Source organism: Aulonocara stuartgranti (assembly GCF_965226115.1).
Source record: "Aulonocara stuartgranti genome assembly, chromosome: 9".
Classification (NCBI taxonomy): domain Eukaryota; kingdom Metazoa; phylum Chordata; class Actinopteri; order Cichliformes; family Cichlidae; genus Aulonocara; species Aulonocara stuartgranti.
The window spans coordinates 1,308,174-1,331,399 of NC_138960.1; the positions used below are offsets into that span (position 1 = coordinate 1,308,174).

The 23,226-nt window shown below is 40.9% G+C and overlaps 1 protein-coding gene across 2 annotated transcripts in view; it reads left to right on the forward strand.

Moving 5' to 3' along the window:
• The first annotated feature begins 2,682 nt into the window (after positions 1–2,682).
• The window catches only part of LOC309713869 (G2/M phase-specific E3 ubiquitin-protein ligase-like), a 234,809-nt gene continuing 214,265 nt past the window's right edge, over positions 2,683–23,226 (forward strand). For both annotated transcript variants that reach the window (XM_082545777.1, XM_082545776.1), the window contains exon 1: positions 2,683–2,777. The gene's annotated coding sequence lies outside the window, so the exon portion shown is untranslated. The remainder of the gene's footprint in view (positions 2,778–23,226) is intronic.

The window sequence follows — 23,226 nt, forward strand, 5'->3', positions numbered from 1 at the left end:
TACTATTTGTGCTAAAACATAGTATTTCTACTAAATGTAGTATTTATGCTTAATCATACTATTTCTATATATTTCTGCCAGGTACCCAGGCAGCCAATCCTCTGTGAGGACTGAGACATTCAAATTTTCAAATCAGGGCCTGCACGGCTTCCCAGCCAATCATATATGTGTCCTGAGGCATTCAAATTTGCATATTGGGGCCTTCATGGCTTCTAAGCCAGCCAATCATATCTGAGGGCTGAGGAATTCAAATCCACAAATCAGGGCCTGCACGGCTTCCCAGCCAGCCAATCATATATGTGGTCTCAGGCATTCAAATTTGCATATTGGGGAATTCGTGGCTTCTAAGTCAACAATTCATCCATGTCATATATCTCTAAAAATTCACATTTTAATGATAAATTGTTAACACTGGAAGATTCCCCCATCTCTTCTGAACAAAACGGTGTAAGAATGACCGCTCTAGCCCCTACGGTTAGGAAATTATGGTCATTTGTTTGAGGGGAGTCGTCACTATGAGAAATAGACTGCAATAATCCTGTGCCTCTCTGTGCTGCGTGTGTAAACAGAGGCACCTATTTTGGCGGGAAAACGTAAACAGCCACTCTGATTGGTGGATTCAAATTCAGCACCTCTCTCCCTCTGTGTGTGTGTGTGTGTGTGTGTGTGTGTGTGTGTGTGTGTGTGTGTGTGTTTAGTGGGAGAGAGAGAACCCTACCCATATTTGGCAGCATGTCATTGTAGGATTTAAATTGAACATAGACTGGTTGACTGGATTAGAGCCTGTGTTTGTGTGTCCCTCTCTGCATTTCTGTTTCAATAAGTTATTACTATTCTGCTAAATCATACTATTTCTGGTACTTTTCGGTACTTGTGCTAAATACAGTATTTCTGCTAAATCATACTATTTCTGCTTTTCATAGGATTTATGCCTAATATAGTATTTCTGCTAAATTATAGTATTTCTGCTTTTTATAGGATTTGTGCCTAACATAGTATTTCTGCTAAATTATAGTATTTCTGCTTTTTATAGGATTTGTGCCTAACATAGTATTTCTGCTAAATTATAGTATTTCTGCTTTTTATAAGATTTGTGCCTAACATAGTATTTCTGCTAAATTATAGTATTTCTGCTTTTTATACAAATTGTTCTAAATTATAGTATTTCTGCTTTTTATAGGATTTGTGCCTACTATAGTATTTCTGCTTTTCATAGGATTTGTGCTTAATATAGTATTTCTGCTAAATTATAGTTTTTCTTCTTTTTATAGTATTTGTGCTAAAACATAGTATTTCTACTAAATGTAGTATTTATGCTTAATCATACTATTTCTATAGATTTCTGCCAGGTCCCCAGGCAGCCAATCCTCTGTGAGGACTTAGACATTCAAATTTTCAAATCAGGGCCTGCACGGTTTCCCAGCCAATCATATATGTGTCCTGAGGCATTCAAATTTGCATATTGGGGCCTTCATGGCTTCTAAGCCAGCCAATCATATCTGAGGGCTGAGGAATTCAAATCCACAAATCAGGGCCTGCACAGCTTCCCAGCCAGCCAATCATATATGTGGCCTCAGCCATTCAAATTTGCATATTGGGGAATTCGTGGCTTCTAAGTCAACAAGTCATCCATGTCGTATATCTCTAAAAATTCACATTTTAATGATAAATTGTCAACACTTGAAGATTCCCCCATCTCTTCTGAACAAAACGGTGTAAGAATGACCATTCTAGTCCCTACGGTTAGGAAATTATGGTCATTTGTTTGTGGGGAGTCCTCACTATGAGAAATAGACTGCAATAATCCTGTGCCTCTCTGTGCTGCGTGTGTAAAAAGATGCACCTGTTTTGGCGGGAAAACGTAAACAGCCACTCTGATTGGTGGATTTAAATTCGGCAGCTCTCTCCCTCTGTGTCTGTCTGTGTGTGTGTGTGTGTGTGTTTAGTGGGAGAGAGAGGACCCTGCCCTTATTTGGCAGCATGTCATTGTAGGATTTAAATTGAATATAGTTAGACTGGTTGACTGGATTAGAGCCTGTGTTTGTGTGTCCCTCTGTGCATTTCTGTTTCAATATGCCTCCATATTTGTCATTTTGTAAGTTATTACTATTCTGCTAAATCATAGTATTTCTGGTACTTTTCGGTACTTGTGCTAAATACAGTATTTCTGCTAAATCATACTATTTCTGCTTTTCATAAGATTTGTGCCTAATATAGTATTTCTGCTAAATTATAGTATTTATTCTTTTTATAGGATTTGTGCCTAACATAGTATTTCTGCTAAATTATAGTATTTCTGCTTTTTATACTATTTGTGCCTAATATAGTATTTCTGCTTTTTATAGGATTTGTGCCTAATATAGTATTTCTGCTTTTTATAGGATTTGTGCTTAATATAGTATTTCTGCTTTTTATAGTATTTGTGCTAAAACATAGTATTTCTACTAAATGTAGTATTTATGCTTAATCATAGTATTTCTATATATTTCTGCCAGGTCCCCAGGCAGCCAATCCTCTGTGAGGACTGAGACATTAGAATTTTCAAATCAGGGCCTGCACGGCTTCCCAGCCAATCATATATGTGTCCTGAGGCATTCAAATTTGCATATTGGGGCCTTCATGGCTTCTAAGCCAGCCAATCATATCAGGGCTGAGGAATTCAAATCCACAAATCAGGGCCTACACGGCTTCCCAGCCAGCCAATCATATATGTGGCCTCAGCCATTCAAATTTGCATATTGGGGAATTCGTGGTTTCTAAGTCAATAAGTCATCCATGTCATATATCTCTAAAAATTCATATTTTAATGATAAATTGTCAACACTTGAAGATTCCCCCATCTCTTCTGAACAAAACGGTGTAAGAATGACCGCTCTAGCCCCTACGGTTAGGAAATTATGGTCATTTGTTTGAGGGGAGTCGTCACTATGAGAAATAGACTGCAATAATCCTATGCCTCTCTGTGCTGCGTGTGTAAAAAGATGCACCTTTTTTGGCGGGAAAACGTAAACAGCCACTCGGATTGGTGGATTTAAATTCGGCAGCTCTCTCCCTCTGTGTCTGTCTGTGTGTGTTTGTGTGTGTGTGTTTGTGTGTGTGTGTGTGTGTGTGTGTGACAGAGAGAGAGAGAGAGAGAGAGAGAGAGAGAAAGCCTTTTAATGGGATGATCTCATTGTAAGATTCAAATTCAATATATTTAGACTGTTTGACTGAATTGGATCTTGTGTGTGTGTCTCTCTGTGCATGTGTGTTTCCTCATGTGTGCATATTTGTAATTGTGTGGCTGTCATAAATTTTTTTGCAGATTTTTGTCATTTAACTAGTATATTTGAGGGAACCTCAGCATGTTCAGCATTTTTTCAGCTGTCCATTTTGCTTTTCCAATTTTTCTGTTTAACTTATTACTATTGTGCTAAATCATACTATTTCTGCTATTTTATAAGATTTGTGCTTAATATACTATTTCTGCTTTTATAGGATTTGTGCTTAATATAGTATTTCTGCTTTTTATAAGATTTGTGCTTAATATAGTATTTCTGCTAAATGTAGTATTTATGCTTAATCATACTATTTCTGCTTTTCATAGGATTTGTGCTTAATATAGTATTTCTGCTAAATGTAGTATTTCTGATTAATTATAGTTTTTCTACTAAATCATAGTACAGTATTTCTGCTTTTTATGGGATTTGTGCTTAATATAGTATTTCTGCTAAATTATAGTATTTCTGCCAAATTATAATATTTGTGCTAAAACATAGTCTTAATTTAAAATTACAATATTCATAGTTCATCACAGTGTCTCTGGTAAATCACAATATTTCTGCTCTGTTGTACTATTTTTCTAAATCATAGTGTTTCTGTAATGTTTAAGTATTTTTGGCTAAATATATTCTTTCTGTTATCTTATACTATTTCTCCTAAATTCTTGTATTTTTGAGAAGTTATCATGTTTCTGGTAAGTTACAATATTTCTGCTAAATTCTGCTATGCTATTGTATTTCTGCCAAGTATTATGTTTCCTCTAAGATATTGCAGTTCTGCTAAGTTATTCCATTTTAGCAAATTTCTTTTGCTTCTGCAAAGTTTTTACAATTTCTGCAACTTTTCAGCTTTTTCAGCTACTTTTTGCATACAGCTTCAGCTTTAAGCATCCACACTGCATTTTCGCAGGAAATGCAAATTTTTCTAGTTATTATTCTAGTTATTATTATTTTCCTTTTTCAGCCTGAAATTTTCGCACGTAACTCATCCCACAGTTTTGACACAAGCTTCATATATGTTAAATAATTTTGTGCGGCTGGATCAGGAATGGTGTGCTATGACTTTTGGTGTTTATTACTTCTATAGTTTTTTAAATATGAATATTTTAATGCAAGTTTTTTCCCATTGAAATGAATGGGAAGTAAAAATAAAACTTATCCTGTTGAAACTTCATTTGTGGTGTGTTGGCTCACTCTAGTGGTATGTCGGGAGTAGTACGGCCTGTCTACCCTTATTTGGATTAACGCAATGACGACACTATCAACGGCGCGCGTCTCTCTGCCCCTCCTCCGGGTTTGAATTTGACCTTAGAAGTGACTTCCACGCGTCTCTTCGCCTCCGGTTTGAAATTGATCTTTGAACGTGATTTTCTGAAGTGTTCGGTAAGACAGCGTAAGCTTTGACAAGGTAAGTCCATATCTCTCCCTCTGTTTGAAATTTAGCTTTGAAAGTGATTTTTTTATGCCTGTCTGGGCGATTTCTTTGTCTTCTGCAGGAGAAGCGTTATACACACGATCATCTGACCATGGAGGACCTGCCCAAAGAACTTCATACTGACATAAATGTCTACAGTGTGAAAATGGATGACGTAAGTTATGGATATGTGGCAGCAGCAGAGAACAGTCCTCAAAGAACAGAGTGGTGGTTGCCTCTTGCTAGTCGCCTTGTATGTCTGTCAACAGATGTGAACTTTGCTTTGCTCATGGTCTCACCTGAGTGCTTTGCGGTTTTCCGTGACAAATCTGGGAGGTATGGATTATTTGATTCACATTCAAGAAGTGCAGCGGGTTTACGTCAGCCAAATGGAACAGCAGTCATGCTCACTTTCACTCATGTGAATGACCTGATCACCCACCTGCATAACCTTTTTCAAAATCAAGGCAAGTATGCACGATATGAGTTTGTGCCTGTTTCTTTCAAAACAGTCAGCACTCACACGGAACCCCCTGGACAGTCAACTCAGGCAACACCAGGTGCTACAGCTACATCGTCAACACAAAATGATGAACCACAAATCACGAATCCCACTGCGCAAATGCCTGAACCAGAATCAGCCAAAACCCACATGACGATGTTAGACAATACTTTAAACTCACCAGATGACAAAATGGCTAAAACCCCCCGAACAGCAAGAAATGTGAGCAAATTAAATAAACGACGACGTCGGAAAGCTATTCATCAAGCTCAAACAAGTCAGAGGGAGTATGTAAAAGCTAAAGACAAATCTTCAACTGAAGAAGTGGCAAAGAAGACAAACAAAAAAAGACACAACAGAGAACGATATGCCTCCTGTCGTGAATTTCGAATGAAAAGATTACAGGCTATGAAAACTCAATATGCTGAAAACTGTCATTACCGTAAACAAAGACTGTTATCAGCCAAAAAATATTACGCAAATCCTCATATTCAAGAAAAAGTAAAAGCCTGCAAGGTGAAGAGATACCAAAGTGATCGTCATTTTCAACAAAAAATGAGAGACTACATTATCAGAAGATATACTACGGATCCCGACTTTCAAATCAGACAGAAAAAATATGTGGTTCACAAGTACAACACGGATACCAGCTTTAAAACCAGACAGAAGCAATATCTGGTCCAAAGGTACAACACGGATACTGACTTTCAAACCAGACAGAAGCAATATCTGGTCCAAAGGTACAACACGGATACTGACTTTCAAACCAGACAGAAGCAATATCTGGTCCAAAGGTACAACACGGATACTGACTTTCAAACCAGACAGAAGCAATATCTGGTCCAAAGGTACAACACGGATACTGACTTTCGAACCAGACAGAAGCAATATCTGGTCCAAAGGTACAACACGGATACTGACTTTCGAACCAGACAGAAGCAATATCTGGTCCAAAGGTACAACACGGATACTGACTTTCGAAGCAGAATGAAAAAATACATGGGCCAGAAATACAGAGAGGATCATGTCAGAGAAAGGAAGAGTGCATACATAAGAACAAAATATGCATCTGATCCAAACTACAGGCACAAACAGAAAAAATCACTTTATGCCAGGTATCACAATGACTCACAATTCAGACTGCACCATATACAGCGCTGTGCCCAGTACCAGAGACACAAAATGGCTACCACTGCATCTTTTGCCATTTATAAAAAGTTGTGTGCACAGAGAATAAAGAAGAAATACAGACGACTAGTAACACAGTTCCAGCAGGGTCCACAGTCTGAAGCACAGCCCCAGCTTGTAGTGAACAGTGTGATGCAAGCAGCCACATTAGCTTTCCGTGAAGCCATTCAGTTAGGACCCACCCATGTCTGTACAGTGTGCCACAGAACTCTGTTTCCTAATCAAGTTAAACACTGCAAAAGATCAAAGTATGTTACTAATAGTAACATTGTTGCCACTTGCTTGACAGGAAAATTTGTCCATGTTTGTGACGGGGAATGCTCAGCTAATTGTACTTTCCCAAAACAAAGAATGGAAGAGTGGATTTGCTACAACTGTGACAACCACCTACAAAGAGGCAAGATGCCATCCGTCGCAGTAGCAAACAATTTAGCACTAGCAACCATTCCAATTGAACTGAGTCGATTAAATGTACTAGAACGACAACTGACTGCTAAAATTCTCCCGTTTGCAAAAATAATTGCATTACCAAAAGGACAGCAAAGAGCCGTACATGGGGCTGTTGTTTGTGTACCATCGGATGTGGAAACCACAGTAAACTGTCTTCCCAGACCTAACAGTGAAGCCCAGCTCCTGCAGGTACAACTGAAGAGACACATCAGATTCAAAGGTTACCAACACTTCTACACTGTAAACATGAAGAACGTGTTAGCGGGATTATCAAAGCTAAAAGAGATGCATTCAGAATACAAAGATGTATCTATTGATGATGAAGCTACTTTTGCTGATCCCACAAGTAATCAGATAATCGAGACGGAACATGACACTGCTGATGCAGATATTCAAGATGCACTGCCTAGAAACTTCGACCAGCAAATTGTACCAGAAAGAAGAACCACTGAGGATGCAACAGCTGGACTGCTTGAGCCATGTCATGATGTAAACCAACTAATGGAGCCTGAACAGTCAAATGAAGAGCCCTTACAAGATATGGAGAAAGAAAAGGAAGAACTTCGACCTGGTCTTGTTCTAGACACCTGTATGCAACCACCAGATATAGCACAGGACATTTTATCATATGGTGAAGGAATATTTAGCATTGCACCCGCGCAAGGAAATAGACCTGTTGGCTTCTTCTCTGTTCCTAAACTTGAAGCCATGGCCTTTCCTGTGCAGTTCCCAACTGGACAGAACACATTAGATGAAGCCAGACAAGTTAAACTTTCCCCAAGCATGTATTTTAATACACGGCTGTTCTCTGCAGACACACGGTTTGCAACTGACCAAAGCTACCTATTCTTTGCACAGTTTGTAACAGAAACACACATGGCTACAAACAGCATGTCCATCCAATTGCGCAAAGGAAAGGCAATCACCAAGGATGGGCGTAAAATTTCTAACAGAATGCTTCAAAATAAAGACGAAGTGGAGAAACTGATAAATAACAAAGACGCAACACGCTTCATGAAACCTCTGAGAGGTACTCCAGCCTATTGGGAGAAGGCACTGAAAGACCTACATGCTATGGTCAGACAGTTAGGAAAGCCAACTTTTTTCCTGACATTTTCAGCTGCTGAAATGAGATGGCCTGAGGTTGTTGAGGTCATAAAAACTCAACAAGGTGAACAGGTGGATTTTTCACAACTTGACTGGAACACAAAGTGTGAAATTCTCCGAAGCAACCCTGTCACTGTGATGCGATTGTTTGAAAAAAGAGTCGATGCACTAATGACAACACTGATCCTGTCCCCAGCACAGCCCATCGGTGAAGTAGAAGATTACTTTTATCGAGTGGAGTTTCAGGCCAGAGGTAGCCCTCATATCCATTTACTGGTTTGGGTCAAAGATGCACCTGAATTTGGAAGCGACCTTGAAGACCACGTGTACAAATTTATTGACAAGTACATAACATGTAAGATGCCTGACCAAAACGCCGATCCTGAACTTCACAAAATTGTGTCTGAGGTTCAAGTCCACAGCAGAAATCACTCCAGATCCTGTAAAAAAGGTAATGTGTCATGTAGGTTTGGATTCCCCAAACTACCCGTAGACCAAACAATGATTACTTTCCCAAGCCCAGATGATGATGATGATGATCACAATGATAAGCAGCATAGCACAAGTAAGGAGAAAGGCACAAATGAAAAGCAAAAGAACAGACGAATGGCTCTCGCAAAAAAAATGAAAGAGGCCAAAGAAAAACTCCAGCCATTGAGAGATTTGCTCTGCGACCCAAATTCCTCGTTTGAAGACTTGTCTGAGCTGCTTCACAAATGCAAATTAACTTATGAACAATACTTGGATTGTGTCTTCAATTTAAGCAATGGTCATGTCATCCTCTTACAACGTGAACCTAATGACTGCTGGGTGAATGCATACAATGCAGATCTGCTGAGGGCCTGGAATGCCAACATGGACATCCAATATGTCATTGATGACTACAGCTGCCTGATGTACATGATGTCTTATGTCTCTAAACCTGAATTTGAGATGACACAATTTCTTAATGGCGTCATCCAGGAAGTAAAAAAGTCCAATGTCAATGAAAGAGATGAAATGAAACAGATAATGCAGGCATATGCTAAACACAGAGAAGTCAGTGCCCAAGAATCCGTGGCAAGGACATGCAGCCTGCCACTAAAAAAGTGTTCACGCAGTGTGGTCTTCATACAGACTGATGATGATGCCCTGAAAATGAGTCTCCCGATGAGCAGGTTGCAGAGCATGGCACCAGATGATGAAAATGTGTGGATGTCCGGATTGCCAGAAAAATATGCAAACAGACCCAGAACACCTGACTTTGAAAGAATGTGTTTGGGTGAATTTGCTTCAGAGTACAGGATTCTCTACGGCCGTCAAACAGAGTCCAAAAATGCCATCCCTCTTTTGAATAACATGGGTTATATTCAAAAAAGAACAAGAGGGAAACCTGCAATAATCAGATATCCTCGGTTCTCAGAAAAGAAACAACCAGAAAAGTTTTATAGCAGACTACTAAAACTTTATTATCCACATCGATCAAATGATGACCTTAAAAACACAGAATACCCCACATCCGAGCAGTTCTACAAAAGTGGACGAAAACATGGTTTTGCAGTACGGCCAATTGTTACCTTTAACAAAAAGCGTTATGAAGGCCATGGCAAAACAATGGAAAGGGCACTGGAACAGATTGAACAACAAGGCCCACTTATCAATGCATGGAACACCTTTGCACCTGAGGTTGAAGTAGATCGTTTAGAGTGTGTGGCCTAACGACAATCCAGACATGACACTGACGAAAATGAAATGGACATTGTTCCTGACTACCAAGTCAGTGGTAGCAGCAGTGGAACCATGCCAGCAATCATAGCACCAAAGCTGAGCCCAGACTTTGTCAGAAAAATGTACCAAAGTCTGAATGAAACCCAAGCATCCATATTCTACGCAGTGCGTGAGTGGTGTTTCAAACTTGTGTGGGGTCACTGTCCTGAGCAGTTCTTTTATTTTGTCTCTGGAGGAGCTGGCTGTGGAAAATCACATGTTATCAAGTGCATATATGAGGAGGCAACAAAGATTTTGCACCAACTCCCCAGATTCCGAGACCAAGCAGACATGTCCTACCCTGCAGTACTGCTGACTGCATTTACTGGCACTGCAGCTTTTAACATATCTGGGAAAACACTGCACTCTCTGCTAAAGCTGCCAAGATCTTTAAAACCGCCTTATCAGGGACTGGGGAATGCACTGGATGAAGTGAGAGCTTCACTTTCAAATGCAGAGATTCTGATCATTGATGAGATATCTATGGTTTCTAAAGACCTTTTTGCCTACATCCACTGGAGACTTCAGCAGATCAAAGGAAACAAGAAACCTTTTGGTGGGATGTCTATCCTTGCAGTAGGAGACTTTTACCAGCTGCCACCCCTTGGAAAAGCCAAACCACTCTGTGTGTACGAGGACAATGTCCTTGATCTCTGGAAAGACTATTTCCACATGGTCAACCTGACAGAAATCATGCGACAGAAAGATGATCATTCTTTTGCTGAAGTTCTGAACAGGATAAGAGTGAAGCAAAAAACAGATTCTCTTGAAGCCGATGACAAAGCCTTGCTCACACAGGCTATCCATGACATAAAAGACTGTCCATCTAATGTATTACACATTTATGATACAAACAAAGAGGTCGACAAACACAATTCAGCAACTGTAACTGCTCTTCATTCTGATATCATAAATATTCAGGCAGAAGACTACAGAAAAGACCCACGAACGGGTGAGATGGTCCTCCTGGCAGAAATGATGAAAGGCAACAAAGGAGATTTACCTGATAACATACAAGCTGCACCTGGAGTGCGTGTTATGATTATCAGAAATTTGGATGTTGAAGATGGGCTTGTTAATGGGACATTTGGAACAATCACGAACATTGTGACAGCCACACAGGATGGACCAAAAACTGTGAATCTCATTGGACTCACGCTGGACAATGAAAATTCTGGGCAAAAATTTCGCAGAAAAATACAAGGATCCTCAGACAATCTTGTGTATATTGAGAAATGTGAAGAATGCACAAGTAAAAAAGGAGTGGTTCGCAGGCAATTTCCAATGAAGTTGGCCTTTGCATGTACAGCTCACAAAGTACAAGGCATGACAATGGAATCAGCAGTAGTATGCTTGAAGCGTGTTTTTGAACCTGGAATGGCCTATGTTGCACTCAGCCGCACAACCTCACTTAAAGGACTGTACATCACAGACTTTGATGAAAAGAAAATCTATGCTGATCCTGCCATCACAGATGCACTCAAAAATATGAGACATGCATCATTTGAGAATGCAAGACCACTGTTGCAATTCTTAAAATCAGTAGATCCCACAGTCCCCACGTTGACAATTATCCATCATAATGCACAAGGTCTCCCAACTCACATGGAGGACATGAGATGCCACCATGAACTCAGCCTTGCTGATGTTTTATGTATAACAGAAACACACTTGTCTGGATCATCGGTTTCTCCCCGCTTCCAGCTGGAACAATACAACATGGCCACACGCAACAGACACGTCTCTTACACAAATCATACAGACATGGCAAAGGTAAATGGCGGTGGAGTTGCAATTTACTACAACACAATTCTTACAGCAGAGTCCCGAAAATACCTGCAAAATGTGACTGACCTTGAATTTGTTGTTGTCAAGGTTGAATCGCCAGTTACAGCTTTGATAGCAACTGTATACAGGCCACCAAATTACAGCCATGTGAGGTTTTTACCACAAATGCAATGTCTTTTGGACTCGTTGGAAATGATGAATCACCAACCAATTATTGTTTGTGGAGACTTCAATGAGGACCTTATGAGCAGAGGAAAAAAACCCATCCAAGAACTGTTGCAGTCAAGAGGATATGCACAACTGATTACTGCTGCAACTACCGAAAAACACACATTGATTGATCACATTTACATATCACAGCCATACGCCTGCCTCCAATCAGGTGTTCTGAATACATATCACAGTTATCATAACCCCATTTATTGTGTTATTCACTAACACAAAATGACTGCAAGGGTATGAGGGATATGGACTTGCCAAGTGTCACTCCCTATTGGCCTACTCTCGGCTAGAAGTCATACAGATGGACCTAAATATGGATATCAGCATCTACAACAAGAAGTACAGGTGAGTCCTCTTGTAACATTCTTTAATGTACTTCTATTTTATTAATTCCTATACACTCTGAACCGAATTTGTTGAAAAATAAAGTCAATCATGTTCTCTTATACGCAGACACAACAGAACACCAGCCTCTATGTGGTGCGAAGCCTACTGCAACCAAAACGTGATCTTCATGTCTTTGCGACTGAGCACATTGAAGAGCTGACCAGAAACGTGAACAGAAAAACTGCAACTGCACCTGATGGGATCCCTGCCATAACAGGTAATTGTATTTTTGTTTCTTTCTTTATATTGTAACATTTGATATTGATAGTGTTTGAAACAAACTATAATCTCATCCATTCATTAAGTCATCCATTCATTCATAACTCCTCAGATGTGTTCTGTCCAGTGAAGGCAGTGGAGAAGCCCTACACTGATGTTGAAACTGTGCCACTCTTCTAGAAACCAGCTACAAGGATGGGCAGGTATAGTGAAATTAAAATGCATCTTTTGTTCAACAGGTTTATATACAGTCAAGTGATCAAAAGACACCAGTATTAAACCCATTTAAGCCAACTATACGCTTTGATTGGAACTATATACAGGCCACCAAATTACAGCCACATGTGGTTTTACCTCACATGGCAACTTACTTAATCAAAAGACACCAGTATTAAACAAATTTCTCTTTTTTACTTCCTTTTTAATTTAGTTTTGGGTTATTTAGTTCTAAAGTTACATTTGTTTTTGCAATTATTTATTAGAACATCATGACTTGCCAGTTCGCTAACTGAAGACCTGCACTTTGTGATGTCTCTTGTTTTGTTTTAAATTGTGTTTTGCTTTTATCTGTTTTCTAGCTGTTTTTGCAAAGTCAGCCAACCTCTTGCTTCCAAATGACCCTTATCCAGAAGTATCCGTGAATGCCTCATGAGAAGAAACTAAAGTGGAGACCTACCTCTCAGAGAAAAACGCACACATAAGAAAAGCGACCCACTTCAGTACTGGAAAGAACATCCTAATCTGTCTCCCTCTATGGCTGCTGTTGCGATCCCAGTGTGCCCCCTGTAGCTCTGTGGACAGTTTTTGATTTGATTACATCTCACCCCAACCGGTCGCGGCAGATGGCTGCCCCTCCCTGAGCCTGGTTCTGCCGGAGGTTTCTTCCTGTCAAAAGGGAGTTTTTCCTTCCCACTGTCGCCAAAGTGCTTGCTCATAGGGGGTCATATGATTGTTGGGTTTATCTATATACATTAATGCTTGTATGCTTTTCATTTATACTTTTGCCTTACTCTTCGGTTCATAATATAAAGTTACTGGAATGGTTTCCTTTTTCCTTTTTATATTGCTTTGCTGTTTACCACAATCTAAATATCATGTTTAAATGGAATACATTATTGTAAATGGTATTTGTACAAAATATAGTTTGAATACGATAAGATACCTTTATTAGTCCCACAAGGGGAAATTTCATAATTTGCATAATTTTCCCTTTTCACATTAAAATACCTTTGAAATACAAATTGAACACCGCTTAATGGACTTTTTTTTTCTACTAAGAAAACTTACTTTGGTTTACAATCTGTTAAACTGTTCACTTTAAACGACTCAAAACTGTAAAATCTAAATTGTAACTTCTCTTGAACACCTCAGACTTAAACATAATTTCTTTTATATCTATTAACTTCTTTTGTAATGGTGTAACTGGAGCATCTTTCTCTCATCTATGTATGCTGCACTGCATATAGCAGAGATCACAATACAGCTTACTTTTCTTTAACTTGAAAATCAGCTGTATTCAATTTCCCTCCCTCTTGTGGTATAAATAGCAAACTATGCTCATGTTGCATATTGCTCCCCCTAGTATTATAAATGGCAACCTGCACTAATTGCACGACATTAAAGGCAAACTACACTCATTGGCAGTAGCATAGGCACACTTAAAATTTCTTCAGAAATTTTCGCTTTCTAGTTTTATCTACTGTTCTGATTTTATCTGTTTTGATTTTTTTTTACATACTGTTTTGTTTGTTTGTTTGTTATTTAGTTAGTTAGTTTGTTTGCTTGTGTTAATCAATTTTAAATCATGCTTTTTATTTGTTTTTGCTTCTAATGTCTCTGTAAAGCACTTTGAACCACCTTGTTGTTGAATTGTGCTATACAAATAAACTTGCCTTGCCTTGCCTAAAGAAAACAAAAAAGGAAAAGGCTATGAATAAGATAGGAAATAAATATGAAAAATTAAAAAGGGTAAATTTAACTTGGAAGGAATAAAATATAAATTAAGGTTAAAAATGAAATAACTGTACAACACAAATTAGAATGAAGGGTAAATTTAACTGGGAAAGAATAAGATAAAATATATAAATTAAAGTTGAAAATAAAATAACTGTACAACAAAATACACAATATAGAACTATATAAGAATGTATGAAGAAATATAAATAAATATATACACAATAACAGCAGCTGTACAGTATTAACTGGAAATGAAGAATATAGTGACCAGTGTTGTGCAATCCACATTATGTCTTGTGCAGTGCAAATATGCTTAAAGTGATTAAGTGAAAACAATGTCCAGAAAGTCCAGTGTGTGTGTAAGAACCATATGTGTGGGTCAGTACTGTGTGGTGGTGTGATTGAGAGACCGTATCGCCTGCGGGAAGAAGCTCCTCCTCAGTCTCTCTGTGTTGGTCTTCAGGGAGCGGAATCGCTTTCCTGACCTCAACAGAGAGAACAGTCTGTTGTTGGGATGGCTGAGGTCCTTCACGATCTTCCTGGCCTTGGTCCAGCACCGCCTGCTGTAGATTGAGTGCAGGTCAGGGAGCTCGGAGCGGATGGTGCGCTCAGCTGACCGCACAACTCTCTGTAGAGCTTGACTGTCCTGCATGGTGCTGTTCCCGAACCAGGTTAAGATGTTTCCCGTCAGGATGCTCTCTATGGTGCACGAGTAAAAGTTCCTGAGCACCTTGGAGGGCAGTTGGAAGTCTCCCAAGCGTCTGAGGTGGTAGAGACGCTGACGGGCCTTTTTCACCACGGTGTTGATGTGACAGGACCATGACAGGTCCTGCGTGATGTGAACTCCGAGGTATTTGAAGCTGTCCACTCTCTCCACTGGGCACTCGTTGATGACGGGGGTCTGGTAGTTCCTCTCCTGCTTAGTGCTGAAGTCCACTATCAGCTCCTTTGTCTTACTGACGTTTAGAAGGAGGTTGTTCCTCTGGCACCAGTTCTCCAGATTCCTAATCTCCTTCAGGTAGGCCGTCTCGTTGTTATCAGAGATCAGGCCCACCACGACGGTGTCGTCAGCAAACTTGATGATGGTGGTGGAGCTGGTAGTGGCCACACAGTCATATGTGTACAAAGAGTACTCCAGGGGGCTCAGAACACACCCCTGGGGGGCTCCAGTGCTGAGAGTGGTGGAGGCTGAGACATGTCCGCCCATCCTTACTGCCTGTGGTCTGCCAGTTAGGAAGTTGGAGATCCACTGACACATAGATGAGCTGAGTCCCAGATGCTCCAGCTTGGTGGTGAGTGTGGAGGGAATTATGGTGTTAAATGCAGAGCTGTAGTCTATGAAGAGCATTTTAACATAATTCCCCCTTCTAGTGTCCAAGTGAGTGAGTGATGTGTGGAGGAGATGAGAGATGGCATCGTCTGTGGAACGATTTGGACGGTAAGCGAACTGTAGTGGGTCCAGTGTGTCTGGTAGTGAAGAAATGATGAAGTCTCTGACCAGGCGTTCAAAGCACTTCATCACTACTGAGGTGAGGGCTACAGGGCGATAGTCATTGAGAGAAGCAGGGTGGGGTTTCTTCAGGACAGGAACAATGATGGACTCTTTGAAGCATGTGGGGATCACCGACTGAGATAAAGAGATGTTGAATATCTCAGTGAACACAGGAGCTAGCTGGTATGCGCAGTCTCTGAGGATACGACCTGGGATGCCATCTGGTCCTGCTGCTTTCCTGGCGTTCACTCTTTTGAAGGCTCACCTTACTTCATGCTCGGAGATGACGAGCACGTTTCCGGTGCTGGCAGTATCTTCCTGTCTGCAGCCGTTAGCGCCGCTACCACTAGCATTGTTGGAGTCCTTAGCTGCCCTTAGCTACATATGCTCAAAGGTGTTATTCTGAGCATTGACTGCAGTCATAAGCGCCTCCAAGCTCTTAACCATGCTGCCTTCAGTGAGCCCTTTCTGAGAAGTCGCACCTGTCGTTCCAATCCCAGCGGGCAGCCTTGGGGGGGTTTGAACAGCCGGTTCCGCTTCCTTAATTCTCCGATAAGCCAGGGCCAAGCCAGCTCCAATCAGCAAGAACCCTGTTATCATGGTTCCGAATAGGTAGATATCTTCAGCATCCTCGATCGACAGTCCCGCCAGGGACACGATCCTCTGCCACCGTCCATCGTGTATCCGACAGGGAAAGTCCCCCCAGGGCACTTCGGTTCTCCCGAGCCCAGACTTCTTGTTAAAGGGTGTCAATAGCATTCAGAGACCAGTTGATCAAATCCATAATTCTCTTTTAGGTTTTAGACACAGACTGTGAGAGAGTGTTCCAGGGAAAGTAATACAAAAAAAGCATGAGACTAGACAAGCACATCAGAACTAGCAGGGAAGATAAGGGAGAGGAGAAAAAGTGCGTCCGCCGCCTCCGAGAGCCAAAGAAAAGTTGAACAGTTTAAGAAAAACTTCATAAAGCTGGAGGGCACAGGTCTTGAGGAGATAGGGACTCGTGTAGTTTGGTCCAGGAGACTTGCCTGAGTGGAGTCTCCTCATTTAGCTCTGGACCTGGTCATGAATGAAAGTAACAGGTGGGGAGGGGTTTGAGGACTTTCACATGTCTTCATGCCACTCCACACCTCTCTCATGCGGTTTCCACTCCAGCTTTCTACTGTAAGCCTCTTTGATCTTGCCCTTCAGTAACACCTCAACCATTCTCACCACCTCTCTATTGCCCACTCTGAAGCCCCTCTTCTTGTCACCGAGGAGGGATTTGATTTCCTTAGTCACCCACAGCTTGTTATTTGGGTAAAAATGGACAGTCCATGCTGGGACAATGGATATGTGAATGCAGAAGCTGCAGAGAGGTGTTTAAGAGTGCAACTCTGCATCCTGATCGCAACTCTGTATAGTCAGGTTTTGGGTGGTTTAATAAATTTGTCCAGATTTCTAGAAATGAGAGCTGCTCCATCCAAAGTGCAATAGATGCCATCTCTACCAACAAGACCAGGTTTTCAGACAGCCAGCAATTTAATGCGGCTAACTGGACTCCTGGTCCAGTTCGGGAGGAGACCAAACATAGTTCCAGTGTTACACTAAGAACTCATTTAATTTACTAAAACATAATCACAAGCTGCTGTCAAGGTGAACTGCAAAAACCTCCCTGTCTATTTCTAGTTTGGATAGCTCTGTGCTGTCACGTAGGATTGCATGAAAAGAGCAGCAGGGCACTAGTTGGGTCCAGCTGGATGAGTGGTGTCTTGTTTTTGAAGTGCCTGGCCTTCTATAGCATCAATGCAGTTGTATGCGTCATTTACACAAAAGAAATTAAATTTTGCCAGTGTCATTGTGACATAACTGTGAAACCAAACTAAAGAAAAAACTGAAGGTTGCTGCCACAGTGACAAAAGTATAATAAGGTATTTTATTTATTCATCTAACTTGTTTTATTCACTAGTCTCACTAATTTCACTGGTTAACATAACAATGTAAGCAGCAACTATCTCTGTCTGTCTTTTTGTCTTTTTCTTATTTCTCTTCCGCTAGATTTGCTCGCATACTGTTTTCCTTCTCACTTTGTCTGCTTCCTCTCAGACAGACAGGGCTTTTGGTCTTATTTCCTCTCATAAGAAAAAACTATTAAGAAAAGACATTGGCTTATGAATAAACAAATAGATGGCAGGAGAAGAAAAGAATGGGGGGGGCGGGGAAGCACAAGCGATGGGTGAGAAGCATAATAATTGTGTGATTCATCCTCAGTGAACCTCCACAGTCATAGCATAATTACACATGAAAAGCTAAATTTATCGTAGTGTGCTGAGCCTCCTCATTAATTTAAAGCTGAGACAGCCATAGTGAAGGCCTTTTCTAATCCACCCACTGTTTTTCTTTTCGTTTTTTTCTTCCTCTTTCTCCTCCTCTGCCATTCTCTATCTCCTCCCATTATGGAGCATTAAAATGTATATTACCCTCAGAGCTCCATTATCATAAACCACAGAGTCCCTGTGGGGTGGGGTAGCTCAGAAGAAGACCACGAGAAAAGGAGAAACAGTGAGTTAGGCTCATTATGGACAAGAAAGGCTCTCATTTACACAGCACTATCTTGGCCCCATGTCCTGCATGATAGCCACCTATTTGTTGCCTAATACCTAATAACCGCTGCAAACTTGGGAGATCCATCTCCTATAATGAGAAGTAGCACGCCTTTCCCACTCAGAAACCTGATTGTGTGGCATCATTAACAATCACACCAACATGCACTAATTGACCGCTGTGTGCTTTTTCTCTCCCTTCCCCCTCTACACCTACTCCTTTTGAATACATATTCACCCTGTAAGACACAAACTTTTCAGTAGTTTGATTTGTTTATATGTTCTATTTGTTTTTCCTTGCTTCCTTAAACTGTAAATCAGAGAAGCAGTGTAGCATGGGGAGCTAATAACCCACCTTCTACATCTGCCTTTATAAATTATGCAGCAAGCCACACTGCAGCTTGTTGTCTGGCAGGACCTATTGGTAAAAGCTGGAAAGATCATTATCAGTTCAGCTCAAACCTGGGTCATAGAGAAGGAAGAGTGGAAACTGTCATTTGTCAGTATTTAAATCTTGAAAAACAGGCAACCAAAGGAGCAACTGTGTGAATTTTGCTTCTTTGTATTAGTCATCATTTCATTTCAATCAGGTTTGGTTTTATGAATGGAAAGAAAGAAAAATGTTATTTACATTAGCTACAACAAAGCAATACTGGTATATTTTTGTCTTTTTTTTCACGTGCTGTAGCAGTAGCAGATTCTGATATAAAAGGCAACAGAAAAAGAAAGTACAAATATTAATAGGAGTTACAATGATAAGTCAGCCTCCTAACAAAGTCACCTGTTTAGGATTATGTATCAAGTTTAGCTTCTTATATAGATACTACTCCATTCTGCTGGTTCCACAGAAGAGGGGCCTGAAAACTGAAGGCTCTGCCTCCCATTCTACTTTTAAATACTCTAGGAACAACAAGTAGGCCTGCAGAGCGAGAGCAAAGTGCTCTAATGGGGTGATATGGTACTACAAGGTCATTAAGATAAGATGGGGCCTGATTATTTAAGACCTTGTATGTGAGGAGCAGGATTTTAAATTCTGGATTTAACAGGAAGCCAAAAAAGGAGAAATCTGCTCTCTCTTTCTAGTCCCTGTCAGGACTCTTGCTGCAGCATTTTGGATTAGCTGAAGGCTTTTCAGGGAATTTTTGGACATCCTGATAATAATGAATTACAGTCGTCCAGCCTGGAAGTAATAAATGCATGAACTAGTTTTTCAGCGTCACTCTGAGACAGGATATTTTCCTAATTTTAGAGATGTTGCACAAATGGAAGAAAACAGTCTTACATATTTGTTTAATATGTGCATTGAAGGACATGTCCTGGTCAAAAATGACTCCAAGGTTCCTCACAGCGTTACTGGAGGCCAAGGTAATGCCATCCAGAGTAAGAGTCTGGTTAGATATCATATTTCTAACAATTTCAGGGCCGAGTACAATAACCTCAGTTTGCTTCCTGCAGTTTAACTCATTGGGGTGTGTTATCTTTTTTCATGGACAGATAGAGCTGGGTGTCATCTGCATAGCAGTGTAAATGTATGCTATGTCTTCTGATGATGCTGCCTAAGGGGAGCATGTATAATGTAATGTACAGCATGTTCTAATCGCTCTAATAGGATATTATGGTCGATAGTATCGAACGCTGCACTGAGGTCTAGCAGGACAAGCACAGAGATGAGTCCACTGTCAGAGGCCATAAGAAGATCATTTGTAACCTTCACTAAAGCTGTTTCTGTGCTGTGATGAGCTCTGAAACCTGACTGAAACTCTTCAAATAAACCATTCCTCTGCAGATGATCTGTTAGCTGTTTGACAACTACTCTTTCAAGGATGTTTGATATGAAAGGAAGATTGGAGATTGGCCTATAATTAGCTAAGACTGCTGGGTCTAGAGATGCTTTTTGAGTAAAGGTTTACTACAGCTAGCTTGAAGGCCTGCGGTACATAGCTGATTATTAGAGATAGGTTGATCATATTTAAGATCGAAGAATTAATTAATGGCAGGACTTCTTTGAGCAGTTTTGTAGGAATGGGGTCTAAAAGACAAGTTGATGGTTTGGAGGAAGTAATTATTGAAGTTAACTCAGAAAGATCAATTGGAGAAAAAGAGTCTAACTTAACATCAATGGTACTAAGAGTAGCTGTAGATAATATTACATCTGTGGGATGATTATTAGGGCCCGAGCACCGAGAGTGCGAAGGCCCTATTGTATCTGCTCCGTTTCTTATTATTATTATTAGGGCCCGAGCACCGAGAGTGCGAAGGCCCTATTGTATCTGCTCTGTTTCTTATTATTAGGGCCCGAGCACTGATAGTGCGAAGGCCCTATTGTAATTGCTCCGTTTATTAGGGCCCGAGCACTGACAGTGCGAAGGCCCTATTGTAATTGCTCTGTTTATTAGGGCCCGAGCACTGACTGTGCGAAGGCCCTATTGTATCTGCTCTGTTTCTTATTAGGGCCCGAGCACTGACTGTGCGAAGGCCCTATTGTATCTGCTCTGTTTCTTATTATTAGGGCCCGAGCACTGATAGTGCGAAGGCCCTATTGTAATTGCTCTGTTTATTATTAGGGCCCGAGCACTGACTGTGCGAAGGCCCTATTGTATCTGCTCTGTTTCTTATTATTATTATTCAGGCAAAACAAGGGCCATTTTGAGGGCCTAAACATGCTCAAAAACTCATGAAATTTTGCACACATGCCAGGTCTGGTGAAAAATTTTGTATTTTAATGGTTTTACATATGAGCACTGGGAAATGGCTCTAGAGCGCCACCTATGCCTTCTTAAATGCAGCCCTACGACCACATCGTTTGAGCTACATGTATGAAATTTGGCACACATATGTATCATGCCAAGACGAACAAAAAAGTCTGTGGGCCCATTGACGCAAACCCAACAGGAAGTCCGCCATTTGGAAGAGAATGTGACATTTTGGCTCTAATTTTGCCATTTCCATGCCTCGAACTTTTGCGAACTCCTCCTTGGGGTTTGATTTCATAACCTTCATATTTGGTCAGTGTCTTGGGGTACAGTGAAAACTGTGACTTTTCACGAAAGGGTGTGACCTCAGCAGCATGGCGAACTTTGATATCTTGCCATGAAGAAACAAATTAGTATAACTCCATGAAATCCAGTCTGATTAGTACCAGACTTTACAGGCATGATGTCAGACCCGCCCTGACCAGATTGATGTGCCCATTGTCAGCAATACGTACAGCGCCACCTAGTGGCAACAGGAAATGTCATGGCTTTAATTTTGTTGTACTGATTTTCACAGGTTCATCGTGGCCACCTCAAAAGCGGTGAATATCACCATCAGTCCTTCATGATGGTTTAATGCAAAAATTGTGACTTTAAACTGAATGGCGCACCCTGGTGGCAGCGCAGTCCACCATGAAAGATGAAGTGGCTTTTGAGGGGCTTGGAAAGTCTATTATGGCAATGTCCTAAACCCAACAGGAAGTCCGCCATTTTGGAGTGAAGGTGACATTTTGGCTCTGATTTTACCGTTTCCATGCCTTGTACTTTTGCGAACTCCTCCTTGGGGTTTCATTTCATAACCTTCAAATTTGGACAGTGTCAACTACACCCTTGTGCCATGTTAAATTGCGGAGCTTTTGAGTTTTCACAATACTATGAGGCCGTGGCGCCATGGCGAATTTCGATGACTCGCCATGAAAATCTTATTGCCTCTCATTTTGTCATACATTTTCTGACCTTGACCAAAGTGAACACATATGATAAGGCTCCACCCCTGAACATATTTCAACTGCCATATTTGACACCAGGGACAGCGCCACCTAGTGGGAACAGGAAATGTCATGTTTTACACTTTGGGGTACAGTATAGTGATGGGTGACACCTGCAGCCTCAAATTTCTCCAGGAAAGCCTTAAGGAGTTGGTCTTGGGTTACAGTGAAAACTGTGACTTTTCGCAAAAGGGTGTGACCCCAGCAGCATGGCGAACTTTGATGTCACGCCATGAAGAAACAAATTAGTATAACTCAATGAAATCCAGTCTGATCAGTACCAGACTTTACAGGCATGATGTCAGACCCGCCCTGAACAGATTGACGTGCCCATTGTCGGAAATACGGACAGCGCCACCTAGTGGCCACAGGAAATGTCATGGCTTTAATTTTGTTGTACTGATTTTCACAGGTTCATCGTGGCCACCTCAAAAGCGGTGAATATCACCATCAGTCCCTCGTGATGCTTCAGTGCAAAAATTGTGACTTTACACTGAACGGCGCACCCTGGTGGCAACACGGTTCAACATGAAAGATGAAGTGGCTTTTGAGGGGCTTGGAAAGTTTATAGAGGCTTGAAATTTGGCACACACCCCCAAATGGATGAAGGCTTTGTTGTCATGTGATCATTTTCATTGAATAGCGCGAAATTGCTCCACAGCGCCCCCTACAAAGTTTCAAAATATCAGCCCCTGCTCTGTGTTTTATCTATGAGTCTGAAACTTGGTAAGCTCATGGAAGATATTAAGATGTACAAAAAAGTCTCTTGGAGCAATATCCCAAATCCAACAGGAAGTCAGCCATTTTAAAATTCATGTGTAATTTTGGCGACATTTTCCCCTCTTTTCAGGCTTCATACTTTGACGAACTCCTCCAAGGGATTTCATCAGATTGGACCGATCTGAAGTTTGTGGAATCTAAAGACCTTTGTGATGTTAACTTGCGAAGCTTTTTACGTTCAGGGAAACGGGGTGGTCATGGCGGCACTTAGAGTTTCAATCACTCGCCAAAAAGCAGTAATCTGCTGTCACTCAAAAACACAATATCCAATCTCTCCCAAACGTCGCAGGTGTGATGAGACTCGAGCTCGGAAATGTTTGTTATGCCATTTGTCAGTAATAGTTAGAGCGCCACCTAGTGGGACGACTATAATCATGGTTCAATGAGATGA